This window comes from Panthera pardus, unplaced genomic scaffold (genome assembly GCF_024362965.1).
Source record: "Panthera pardus isolate Hobbes unplaced genomic scaffold, ASM2436296v1 HiC_scaffold_2, whole genome shotgun sequence".
In the NCBI taxonomy this organism is placed as follows: Eukaryota; Metazoa; Chordata; class Mammalia; order Carnivora; family Felidae; genus Panthera; species Panthera pardus.
The window spans coordinates 26,223,589-26,237,604 of NW_026526765.1; positions in this window are offsets into that span (position 1 = coordinate 26,223,589).

Below are 14,016 nucleotides of genomic sequence, written 5' to 3' on the forward strand. Positions count from 1 at the left end.
CTAAAAGGAATAACTGTTGAATTTTTCTGAAAAAACATTCTAGGCTTCACTGTTCATTTTAAGCCAAGGTAGGTTCTAGGCTCAGGATCCTCTGGGCTATAGATTCTAGAATCCAGGAACCTTGCAATGGGGCAGGCGGGAAGATGGATCCCTCAACTTTGTAAATCTCGGTGAGAAGATTAGAAGCCGAAGGCCTTGGATGACTAAATGCTGCCCATGCTAGAAGACTCTGAGTGTCTCCAGGGTTTGTTACTATACTTAAGAGTCTTCAATGTCTTCTGCTTTCTGATAAAAATATACCCAGAAGAAGCACTGAAGAAAGATCACTATGTCCATCTTTAGGACCAGCCAGTGGGAAGAAAGATTTGGGGGCTGGTTCTGACAAGGAGGCTAGAAGTCCACCAAAGGTCATCCAAGCGAGATACCTAGTCATGGAAAAATTTCTCTAGAACATTCATTCTCTGTTCCTGCATGACTGTTAAAGCCCAAGTCCTGGTTTCTGCAAACTCCCCATCACCCCTTCATGCAAAGGGCAGTGGCGCTTTGGCTTATGCTCTTACTGCTCTGGAGTTTATTCAGTTCCTTCTGCATTTTGGGACCCTGGAGCTTTCCCTTATTTTTTTTTGTGAGCTCAGTTATACATTTACAAGAATGTTTGATACTTTCTCTCTCTCTCTCTCTCTCTCTCTCTCTCTCTCTCTCTCTCTCTCTCCCTCTCTCCAGTATTTCTATCTGCTCAACAGTGTGCAGTGTCCAGGCAATCATATCCCCCATACTGCCAGAAATAAAGTCTTTGCAATCTGATTAAAGGGAATGAAAAGAGATTAAGAAAGAAACAGTGGGTGCCTTTTCTTACTCTTAGTTGGAAGGGTCAAGCACTGGCAAAGTCCTAAATCTGGTTCTTTAGGTGAGATGAGTTTCTGTACAGAATGGTCTGTATTATTCCTGGGAATAGCTCTGTAACAGGGGCATTGGTTACATTTTGCTGCAGGTTTCCTGGGTGTGGCTCCTGGACAACCTAACTGAGTCCCTAAACCTCTGTTAGTCATACTTACTACCTGGGGGATGGAGGCTCCTATTTATGCCTATGGACTGGACTACTGGTCTCTGCTTCTTAAGTTCTGACCCACTGGCTGGTCTTGTTTTTAGTTATTTCTGATCCTGTGGTTTCTCACAGGAATGAGATAAGCCTGAATGTTTTGAATTAATGTCTTGCTCCAACCTAAAGAACTATGTATGCATATCTGCTGGCTTACTTGATCCCCAGGTTTCCCCCCAAGCCCAATCCACTCTTGTGTTTTAGCTCTCAGGATATAAGTACTTTCTTTTAGTCTTCCCCGAACGGATAGGGGCAAATCATATGAAGACTCTTCCTTGACAGTTCAGGCAGTATTTGTTCTAAGAAGAGACTGGGTGGGTCTGTGGTATCAAAAGATACGGATCTATCAAGACATTCAGAATTGAGGAGCCTCAAAGTTGGCAGAAGGGAGGTCTTGCATACATCTCTTCAATCCCTTTTGTATTCTGAGGTTATTATCTCGACTCTATCCTCATTACACTCAATACTTCCCAAGTCACCGGGAAGGACAGGCAAGTCCAGACCCCTTAAAACTTCATTCTTTCTCCCAAACATCTCCTTGTTTTCTGTGAAGAAGTCTCTCACCAAGTTTCTTCTCTAGTTTATTGCCAATGAGATAATTGGAAGTTCTTTTTTTTTTATTGTGATAAAAAGCACATAACACAAAATTTGCCATCTTAGCCATTTTTAAGTTCAGTAGTGTTAAATATATTCACAGTGTTGTGAAACAGATCTTCAGAACTTTTTACTCTTGCCATTCTAAAACTCTATACCCATTAAAAAACAACTCTCCCTCTCCCAGGTAACCACAATTCTTCTATTTCTGTGAATTTGACAAATAGATACCTCATATAAGTGGAATCATACAATATTTGTTTTTCATGACTGGTTTATTTCACTTAGCATAATGTCCTCAGGGTTCATCCATGTTATAGCATGTGGAAAGATCTCCTCCCTTTTTAAGGCCAAATAATATTCTACTGTATGTGTATACATTTTGTTTGCATTCATCTGTCAATGGACATTTGGGTTTCTTACATCTCTTGGCTATTGTTAATAATGCTGCTATAAACATGGATATGCAAATATGGTGCATATTTGCATAAATCAGGTGCATAAATCAGGTCTTTGAGACCCTGATTTAAATTCTTTTGGGTATTGTGAGTGAGATTGCTGGATCATAGGGTAGTTCTATTTTTAATTTTTTAAGGAAACTTCATACTGTTTTCCATAGCAGCTGCAGCATTTTGCATTCCAACAGTGCATAAGGGTTCCAATTTCTCCACATCCTCGCTAATACTCATTTTCTGTTTTTTTATGATAGTAGCCATCCTAATGGGTGTGAGGTGGCAATGTCTTTCTTATACTTCTTCATGAGATACCTGGAATTATGGGTGTTTTGAAAAAATCTGATCAGCTAACCTCTGGTTGCTCAATTCAACTTTCAATGGCAGATGGGGATTCAAATGATCTTCAAAATTCAAAGAAACTGTGACAAATTAAGCATTTTCTGATCAAGAGTGGAAAACATCCAGAACATTTATGTTTGCTTTCCATCCAAAATTATCACTCAATTAATGTTCACCACCAAATTCCACCTGGTTTCGTTACATAAACTTTATAGAGCTCCCCTTACAAGACTTCTGTGTGTTTTCCTAATGATGGAAAGACCACTTCATCTTGGCTTCTGCTTTTCTTCTGTGAGCTCATGCTAGGGTCATTGTGCCGTGTCTTTTATATGTTTGGACTAGACTAGAACTCCAATCCCTCCTGATTCTAAGTCTTGGTCTCTCTTCAAACTGGGGTGGTTGGCTTCTTTTGGAGGTCACAAAGGTCACCTTGGCTACCTCTAAGTAATGACCACAAGCAACATATTTTCACTGTAAATGGCTTTCTTGTTCATCAAATTTTATTTGAGGTTGATATTGGATCAAAACCTGGTGTATTCAGCTTGGCAGCCTGCGTTCCTAAGAGCATCATGCCATTCCCAAGGAGGGTATCTCATGGTGCCTTTCTGCCTGGTGTGCCTCTCTTCTCATGCATGGCTCTAAAACAGTAAATCATATATCTTATATTGCCTTTTATTTCCTAATTATCTCTTGAGTTACAGCCCTGCACCCATTCAGCACAGCAAAGTACATGGCAAGGAGAGAATTTATGACTCACAATTGCTGAATATTTCATCTCATTGCCTGAAGGCAACACAGTGTGCCAACCTATGCTTGACCAAACACTATTAAACATTTCAGTCCAATACAACCGAATGCTTCTGCCCTTGAAACTCACTGACTTTTGGTGCTTTGCAAATAAGTTGGTATGGGACCATAAGTTTTTTGGTCATGTGAACAAAGTGGTGTTTCTCAAACTGTGCACCCTGTTGAGGCAACAGATCCTATGAACCCTATCTACTCTCACTTGAAAATACCTTGCAAAAGTACCCTCATCATAATTAAAGGACACAATAAACTATGTGAAGGATTGATATGGAAAGGAAATTTTTTTCATGACCAAAACTATGGTGAGGATAAATCAGAAATCTCAAAAAAAATTCAATGGTAGAGAAGAAAGATTGAAAGGAAACTGGGTCCCTGATGATGTTAATGATCTATCTGGAGCCAATATTTAAAAGACTTACTGTTAAGTGACATAATTATTACTTAAGCTAGTTGAGTGGGAGTTCTCGGTTATTTGCAATCCAAGGCATCCAAAACCATGAAGCCATGTGTAGGGTTTTAACAATGGGAAGCTGCTAGAGGGTTTTAGCAAAAATATTACGTGGTCATATATGAATTGCAAAAAGATGGTACAGTTTCACTGTTGATAATGGTGTTGTAGGGGTTTAAGGATGAGTGCAGGGGGGAAGTATAAAAGAGGACCAAGTTTGAGAGGGAAAATTATGAGGTACATTTCAGACATGATGGATTTAATAAGCCTTTAAGTTTTCTTAGTGAAGATGCCAAGTGGGCAGTAAAATATATGGAACTTAAGAGTTCCATATTTACCTCTGGAGATAAATTTAAGAGTCAATGATATATATATCAATATATCAATATATATCTATAACTATTGAAGTCCCAGAGACGGATAGATGGTCTTGGGATGAATTCTTGAGGCACTTAAATATTTAAAAATTTTTTAAATGTTTATTTATTTTTGAGAGAGAGAGACAGAGAGTGAATGGGTGAAGGGCAGAGAGAGAGGGAGACAGAATTTGAAGCAGGCTCAGAGCCTGATGCGGGGCTCGAACCCACAAACCATGAGATCATGACCTGAACCAAAGTCAAACGCTCAACTGACTGAGCCATCCAGGTGCCTGGAGGCACTTCAATATTTAATGCCATGATAGGAGAGGATGAATCTCCAAAGGAGACAAAGAAGGATATGAAATGTAGGTCTGAATACCTTAAAGTCAGTCCATGAATTTCTACCTCCCAAGAAACCATCGGGCAGAGGACTGGACTTGATGATTTCTCAGAATTTTTCTTCTTCTGAGATCCTTGATTCTAATATAATTATGATTGCTCCATATTGTGGCATCAATGATAAATACTGTTGAATCTTTTTTTGAATCCTGTCAATTTCAAATAATCCTTCTGCCTTTGAATTTAGATTGCATATTATCTGTATTCCTGTTAGGGCATAATCCTACTTTGTATGGTAGTTGTCTGTGACTATGCCTCATTTCTCTTGCTAGAGAAGGCATTCTTAAAGTCTAGAAACATCTTATTTATGTATTTATCCTTCTCCCCAAACTGCTCTACTGAACAGGCAAGGTGTTTTGAATATAGTAGGACACCAATACATTCTTTGGTGAATTAGTATTTGAGAAGTATTTAAAAATACTGAGTGAAATTGCCAATTTTTAAAACTGAATTCTTGAACACAAACTAGAAAGTCTGACTGAACATAAAGATAAATAAAGATCTCATCCCGGAGAGATCTAAGGGTCATGGAACATTTCTCTGAAGTCCTCTACCTAGTGAGCAGCCAGCTGTCTACTTAAGGTGGTAAGATTATTACCAATCACTGACTTCCAGATTTCTGATTCAATCTAATCATCAAAACATACAGAAGATAAAATAATCCTTACCCTGGCCAGCATTCTTATGCTCCCAAAGCTGATAATTTTTCTATTTTCTATAGTACTACCAAACTGGATCCTTCCTTAGTTGAGGAAGAAAGGAATGCCACATTTAACCAAAGCAGTCTTCAAAAATGGATTTAGCATCAGAGATCGGTATAACCTGCAAGATAGTCAATGTTGTCAGCTTGGTCTTACTATAGTACAGTTCTGTGACTGTGTATTTAACTGGTGTCCACCCAAAATAACACACTTCACATTCAGCTGAGTTCATTACAAAATCTAAAAGTTGGCAAAAAATTGATCTCTTATTATAGGGAAATTGGGTAAAGCATAGAATGGAAGATTAAATGAAACTTACGTTTATTTATATCTTCTATTTGCTGGGATCTTTAACACCGTAATTTCATTTGATAAGAAAAATGAAAGTATATGTGCACTTGTTTTCAGGTCTTACCCATATGTTCCTAAGTAAGTAGAATTTTGAGTATTCTTACACCATTCACAATTATCAATTTGAGATAAAAATTAATTAAATGACTTCTATGTCCGAGGTCTTAAAAAAATCTAGATAGGTACTTTTGCTTTCACATATCTAATAGTCCCTCAAAATTCCCTCTTTTTAAAGCCAGCAACCATTAAGTTACTCTTAAACCCACACTAAGTACTATTTAATACAGGGGACAGAAAGCCAGATAGGTCTGGTTTTTGGTATCAGTAGTGTCTTTGTTGTGGAGAGATGTCAGTTTCCAAATTCTCACTACACTGTACAGACCTGTGTACCTCAGGCAACTTTATAGCTCAAACCCCACTCCCTGGGGACTTATAGCAACTTGTAAATCCATGAGGAATTTTTCAGCAAAGTTCTATTTCTTAGTTTATTCATGGATTAGACTTATAAGGGTAGATTCATTCTAAGGCTCTAATGAGCAGGGTTTTTTTTCACACTGAAAAGAACACTTGCTTCTCTTTTTCCAACATTCAGCTTATGATGGTTTTAGAATTTATGTTCTCAGTTATATCCCCCATTGACTTTGAAATCTTAGAAAATACTCACCGTGGTTCTTCCCAGAATCCAGCACTATTCAAAGCCTTTCTTTATGTAGCATTAGAAAATGGAGACCTACAAAACTATTTCACATGAGTTTGTTGCTCTGGTTTACTTCTAAGAACATTGGCTGTGCTCTTCCGACTAACCAGAACTCATGACAGTGGTCTAATAACTGAGCGATGTCTGTTATTAGGGGTGGAGAACACGAAGCGGATTTCCATATTAAGTTTCTCAGAGTTGGGCTGAGGGTAAGTTCTTTTTTCTTCCACTTGAAAAGATTTGAGCTAGATTTTTTTTTTAAACAAAGAGATGTCTCCAGAATGAAGTCCATAAAACCAATCTGAGAACTACTAATGGTCCCATTGCCCATTTGGTTATATGTGTGAGCACCACATCTGTGACTGGTCTGGATTGTCTCATTTCGTTGACTTCTATGGGGCTAACAGTATATGGGCTTTTAAAAACAGAGCTGAATTTCTTTTATTCTTCAATACTTGCTCATTTCTGTTTTACTATTTCTAAACTTCATTCTTTTCTGTTTCACCTAACTCCAAACGCATTTCAAGGGTATCTTTCTCTTTTTTGGATGATAAGACATAACATTTTTGAGATGAAAGGTCCTTTAGAGTTCACCCACTATAATGTCCTTATTTTACAGATGAGAAAAATGAGTCACAGAGAAGGGAAGGAAATTGCTTGCCATAATTTAATGGGATTTGTCTTAGATCCTAGTTCTTCTGAGTACTGATTCAGGCAGCTGCCTAAAGAGGCAATATAATCTGAATCAGGGATCAGAACTAAGGCACATATCTGAACAGTTTGTTCCCTCACTATATGACTCTGTATTAGTTTTCTACCCTATGTAACAAATTGCCACAAACATAGTGTTTTAAAACAATATACATCTATCTCTTTATTATACCATACTATATGCCCTCAGCTCTCAGAGGCCACCCTCACTCTCTTGACATGTGGGCCTTCTAACATGCTCATTTACTTCTATAAAGCCAGCAAGTCTCTAACAAGATTGAGTCTTATACAACTTAACATAATCAAGGAGAGACATTGAATCACCATTGCCATATTCTATTGGTTAGAAGCAACTCACAAGTACTGCCCAGACTCAAGGGGATGATATTATAGAAAGGCATGACCACCAGAAGATGAGGATCTCTGGGGGTCACTTTAGGGTTTGCACACTACAGCCCCCAAAAATTATTGACTTGGGCTAACATCAGAATGAATTCTAGGCAAGCAATATTTTCACTGTGGATCACCACAAATTTGCAAATATATTTCTAAAGGTATATCTCCAAGATCTATCCTCTACCTTATTCAATAATTTTATCCTTTTTACCAATGACTCCATGAAGATACAAAAGATGAGTTTTTCACATTTATAGGCGAATGAGATCAGGCTAACAAATAATCTGGATGACACAATTAGGTTCTATTTTTATTTCCATGCTAATGTTATGGGGATATTTTTTTGACTTAAAGAAAATGATCTTCATATTTGAATTTCCTTGTATGTGACCTCCTATTCAGCCAGAGACACCCATTTGCTTTGTGGAATATTAGGACTTTTGCAGCAGAAATGCAAGGAAAAAGACAATGCTAAACTTTAAACTCCAAAATGGAAGTTTGGAGTTCACAGACTGACAATATTTTGAAAGACAGACTTTGGTGGTGGAGAATAGATTTTCTAAACTTCTTTAGCTCTTAGTAACAGTTTTGATCATGGAGTTTTAATATAGGTAAAGGGCAGAGGGGACTTAGGTATGATGTCACAGAAGTCATTAAGGAAGGAAGGAAAACTCATCCCTTGCAATCTCAGAGGGCTGTGAGAAGGAGAAAGAAAGCAGAATAGGATATGGAGCTCTGATGTTAGGGCCCTTTGGGTCCTTATTCAAGACCTCCAAATTTAAAGGTGGAGAAGTATTCAGATATGTATATGGAAACCCAGTCATATTGAGATGATTGGTCAGTTTCCCTAGGCATAGCCTGTGGTAACCTGCAAACTTCTGGAATTAGTCTCACAATGGGATGGGCATCCATAGCTTCTAATATGGTGTATTACTGACAGAGAGCCAGCTTGATCAAAGGACTCAAGGCACCACTTCAGCTTCCTGTAATCCATCTGTGTCATTCTCAGAGCCCAGAAATTTTCACATGCCGCAGAGAGGGCACATGAGATGCCTAGAGGGCTTGGATTGGACTGAAAACCAAGGTTCACAGTGACAATGTAGGACCTTACCTGAGCTCTGTGATCCTGGAAGACAAAAGACAGGAAGAAATCCCCCATCTTTTTGTGTTCCAGGAAAGAGCTCATTGCAAAGAACCACCCACCCTCACCCATATGACCTAGATAAGATTCTCCCACACTGCCTGGTTTATCTACAACAAGGCCAGACACACACCTGCTAAATTCCCATTTTGCCTCATAAATCATTAGGTGAACTGCTTTTGTCTATTGACGAATCTGAAAAAAAAAAACTTTTTAATTGAACTTTAGCTAGTTAGGATTCTCTCCTAACTTCAGGTCTCTGAACTTTGGCCTACCCTCAGCCTCAGCCAGCATACAACCCCTCCTAAGAATAGGCTGGCCTCAGAGTAAAATATTCTCTGGTAACTATTCCATCATACCACCCTTTCATCCCACCTCCCCACATCCAGTTATTTTTACTCTTGTTTACTCCTCTCTATAAAAGAACAATTCTTTTTGCTGAACTCTTGAGAAGCGTGCAGACTTCATGCTCAAGACATTCTCCCTATAACAATAGTCCCTAATCCTACTGTTTTTCCCTCTTTTGCAACAATCCTTTTGAATAAAGTCTCCCCTTAGTAAGTCTGGATTTGTTTTTATTTGATAACAGCATACAGCAAGTTTGTAACCAGAGTCAAATGACCAGAGCCACTGATCCAGCTGTGAATGACCCAAGGCTCAGGTGAGGTCATGGACACCTCTGGGATGAGACCAGTTGAGTTATTCCACTGTACAGACCAGCAGGACTAGAGGAAGTCACTTGGATATGAGGTCCATTTGCATCATCATGAAATCTCATGATTCTTTCCTTCAAGTAGTCAACATCTTGGAGAAGAGAGGCTGGAGTGTTCCAAAGGACTAAAAATTTACTGAAAAGAATCAAGTCAGTTTCTTCTGGCCTAAAAGTCTTTTTCTGAGACACTGTTACTGGAAAATTTTTTTTTTCTTGCCACTCAGCAGGGTCTTATGAGGGTGACTAGTTCTGTTACCAAAAGTTTACAGAAGCCACTTTTTCTTAGCACAACTGACAGTAGTGAATACAAATTTGTGACCAGCTACACTAGAATTATGAATCAAATAAAACAAGATGATGTTCCACAGCAGTAAATGTAAGATCCTGCCTTTGAGTTCAAAAACATGTAAGTACAGGATGCGAATATTTGGTTTAGGAACAGCATGGCAACACTCAGGAAGAAAAAATTAGAGGTTGTATTAGTCAGGAATATTTTGGTTGCAACTTACAGAAACCCAACTGAAATTAGGCAAAAGGGCAAAAAGGGAATTTATTGGCTCTCAGAATCCAAGAACAACCAGACTGAGGGAAGCAATGGAGCTGTTGGGTTTCAGGGATAAATGGGGCAAGGGACACAAAAGCCCTGGGGGCTCTCTATTCTAGTCTTGGCTTCTCTTTGGGTGGCATTCTCTCCTTTGGGTTTTCTTCTCTCTCACTACTGATGATCTTTCCACACTAGGCAGTGTTATGCTCCTTAAATGCTTGTGAGTCTTAACCTCTTCTGACTTTTGCTACTGAACTTAAAAGAGGCTCAGAAAATTCTGTGGAAGAATTCTGATAGGGCACCTGGTAAAGGGCTTTCCTGTAGCCAGGGAAACACAATCATGCAAAAAAGGGCGGTTTTCAAAATAGCAATTCAAATGTGCTTATGGGGAGGGGGAAAGAAGAGGGCCATTCCAAAATTTCATGAAGTAAAGAGGGCTTCTGGATAAATAGCCCTAAAGAGTTCAAGTATAAGTGTGTGCCTACATTAATACTAAGTCAGTGAGAGAATGTGTTTCTCAAAGCTTTATGGTAGGAGGCTGCATCTGTAGATGTGAAGTTTAGGGTGCAGCAGTTAACACACCTGAGGCTGAGGTTTTATCATGGTGGTCCTGCTTATAGGAGATTACAGACCACATGGAAGGGACTTCTGGGGAAGCAAGTAGCCTGGTGAAGCAACTCAAACCATTCCATGTTATTGCTGATGCAGCTATCTCGAGGACCCCATGAAAGCACTGAGGATGTTTAGGTTGGAGGAAAAAGCCTAGGAACATGCAGTTGTTGTCAGCTGCTCTTATTCTTTATAAATTGATGCATAGAGACTTCGGGACAACAGACTGATTCAGTATAAGGACTTCCTCATAATGAAAGCTGTCCTGGGGTTGGATGGGTGTGTATGATGAAGTGGTGAGGTAACAATAAATGGCATTATAGGGTTCATTTATTCACTCTTCCATCTCTTCATTCATTCAGCAAGTATTTATTCAGTAACAAATAGACAACAGGGACAAATAGACAACACATTCAATAAGAGCAGCTCATCACTGCACTACATACACCTGGCCCAGTGTACTAGCACTATATTAGTATTTGTTAAATGAATGAAAGATATGAACGAGCGAGGGGGCATGGTCACTGTGCAGGGTACTAGAGATGACCATAGGTTCCTCAAGGAACTGACAATCCAACACTTGATTAACAGGGACGATGCTCTGCATGCATTGTTGCTCTGATGGATGATGTGCAGGTTGCTTTGAAAGGACAAAGGAGTGGTATTGAAAGTGCTCCTGGAGCTCAGAGCAGGGCTGGCAGAGTTGGAAACACTCCTATTGGAAAAGGTGACGAAGGTGGAGGGTAATGGGAAGGACATTCCCAGAGGAAGAAAGAGTGTAGAGAAGGGAAAGAGGTAGGGCCAGATGGTGCTTCTTGCTCCTGGGTTGTTCCCTGGACTGATGGAAGCCCTGCTGCAGGCCCTATGGTGCTGTGGTTCTGTTCCTTCCATTTCTGCGTTGCATTTCCTATTCCTGCCCCATTATATGTGCTGGACTGGAGGGGGGCAGCCAGGGAACTCTAGGTGTGCTTAGGAGGTTTTGGGGTGGGGAGAAAGAAGGAATTGGCTATCTTAGAAAGTGGGTAAAAAGCAGTTTAGGGCATGTGTTCACCTTGGAAATGTTCTATTTAACAACTGGGTCATGCACATCTGGTGTAGAAACTTTTTTCTACCATAAGTGACACCAATAAATGTTTTAAAAAAATGTTAAAAATGTTATTAAAAAAAAGCACCTAGGTTCTCTCCACCTTCATAAGGGAAGAGGGCAAATGTCTAGGATGACCAAGGTACCCTAACCTCCTCAGAAGAAGCCCTTCACTCAGTCCTTCCTCAGAGCATTCTCATTTTCACTGTCACCCCGCCACTCCCTTAACCAAGCTGAACTCTTTTCTCCATTGTGATGTGATGTGATGTAATGTGATGTCATGTAATACTTTCAGTCTCATAAAGGTGTACATGATAGACCAAGTTTAATCTCTTTTACCCATTCATGGTTCATTTACATTTTAATACCAGAGAACATTTTTAGCCAAAGCAATGCCATCCTCAGTGAGAAATTTGAGCATCTTCAATAGAAGTGGGAGGATTTAGAGGAGTTATGACAAAATTAACTTCTTCCCCCACCAACCCCCAGGATTTTTTTTCACACTGGGGGTCATGCATGGGGAAACCAATTTTGTGAGTTGCAGCTAGTCTTTTAAAAAGAATGAAAGAGAATTGAATAGGATGAAATAGAAGAGATAAAAATATCAGAGTTCATAGCATGTAGTAAGAATAAGTGATGCTTCACAAAATGTATTTCAGGTAAATATAAATATGTGTGTATGTGTAAATAATGTAAATTGTATTTTTTGCTGTGGGTTGTAGTAAAGACAAATGTTTGAAAATGCTGCCTTAAACTTATTGTCTAGAAAAGTACAATTTGATGTTGCCTAAATGATTTGGCTTTTTCTTAGATAGAAATAATCTTGGCTAGTCCATCTTGTTTGGTGGTGGGTTCTAAGCAAAATATTTTAATTTACTTTTTTAAGTCTCATATCAGAGGAGTGGAAGTCTCTCAGTTTTTCCAAGTCCCCTCAAGAAAAGATACAAAGTGAAATACCTAACAATTGTTTCCTGCCTACTTAAGCAAATGATTCTTTGCCTGAGATTATAATGCTCCTGGGGGAGCGATGGGAGAGATGAAAACTTAGTGTTTCTAAGAGCCCTTGAGGATTTGAGTCATTGATAATGTGTATCTGCTCTCCATAAGAGTAAATGTGGATTTCCTATTGGACTTTTCTATTTGTTGAAGGCAGAAGAGCCAACGTGGCTTGTTTAAATTAAATAAGGTCACTGTTTGAATAACTAATCTTGAGGAAGAAAAACTAGATCTACTCCTGGTATTGAAATGTTCCTCTGTTCCCAAAGGCCAGCTGTATCCTTGAGTCTACAGCCCCAGGTGATGGGGCAGAAGAAGGCACACAGAAGTGTTTTTAAAGATGATTCCATTTTATGGTAACAGTATATGAAAATGATAGTCTATACAAACATTTTTTCCCCCAGAAAAGTCTCCTGAGCTCTGCAGAGATACATGGAGGGTTCCATTTTATCAAGTCAAAAGGATGACTGAAAGTGCCAAGTCTATTAAGGTGAAATAGATCCCACTGGAAATTCAGGACGTGTGTGAGAGCTTCTGCTCCAGGGAAACCACCCAGAATTGTAACCTAGCTGTTTATGTGATAAAGTTTGCTTAGAGTCTGTGCCACCCAGATACATTAAAAAAAAATGAAAAGAAAAATAAACCTACAATTCTTTGGCTAGATTGATAATGAGTAATGATTAACAAAATGTTCTTTTCCTTGGCCAGACTCCCAGGAGAGAGATTCTGCTTCTCCCAGGTGGTTTAGAGAGGAGCCTGCCTTTGTGTGTTCATCAAGTTACAGAAGGGGAGGCAGACCTAATGCCTCTCCTACAGGTGAAGTTCCTTGCCTTAGGTGGTCTTTATGGGTCAGGCTGCCTTCTCATTACATCGTGATCATTTTACAAGTGAAACTCCAGGAAGCAATGGGCCAGTGAGCAATCCCTCTGACTTCTCAGAACTCTCAGACACACAGGAGTAAGTGGTTACCTTAATGCTATATGCTTCACAAGTTTCAGAACATAGCCTGGATGCTCCCTCCCTGAAACCCCATATGACACTATCCCTGAGGAAAATACAATGTGCTGAGAGAAGTCACCTCCAAGCCTCATATATTATCTAATTTTAGCATGAAAAATTTTTTACTTAAAAGGAATAATAGCTTGGGGAAGGCTGGGAATATCAAATGCTATTAGTATTTCTCTCACATTTGTCCCCAAGCAATTTGAACAGACTTGTTTGTAGTTTAATAAAAAATGTCTATAAAGAAGTGGTGAAATTAAAAGTGGCATGCTGGGTCCTGGTAAGCACAATTTTAGGGAGATATGGATCACCATGATTATCAGAATGAGGGAGGATGGTGCTATTGACAATGCTGCCTGAGAAATGGCAAACGTGATCTTTTAAATAGAGAGCTTTGCTTAGAAATGAATGGTCTGTCTCACGTTCTTGCAAAGTTACAGGAATTATGCCAAATATGATCCAAATTTCACTAGAAATGGCTTATGGACCAGAGAACTATGTTTGGAGAGACAGTTGAAGAAAATTCAGTAAAAGCCATGAAATGTAAATGAAATGTAAGAGGTAGGAGCCTT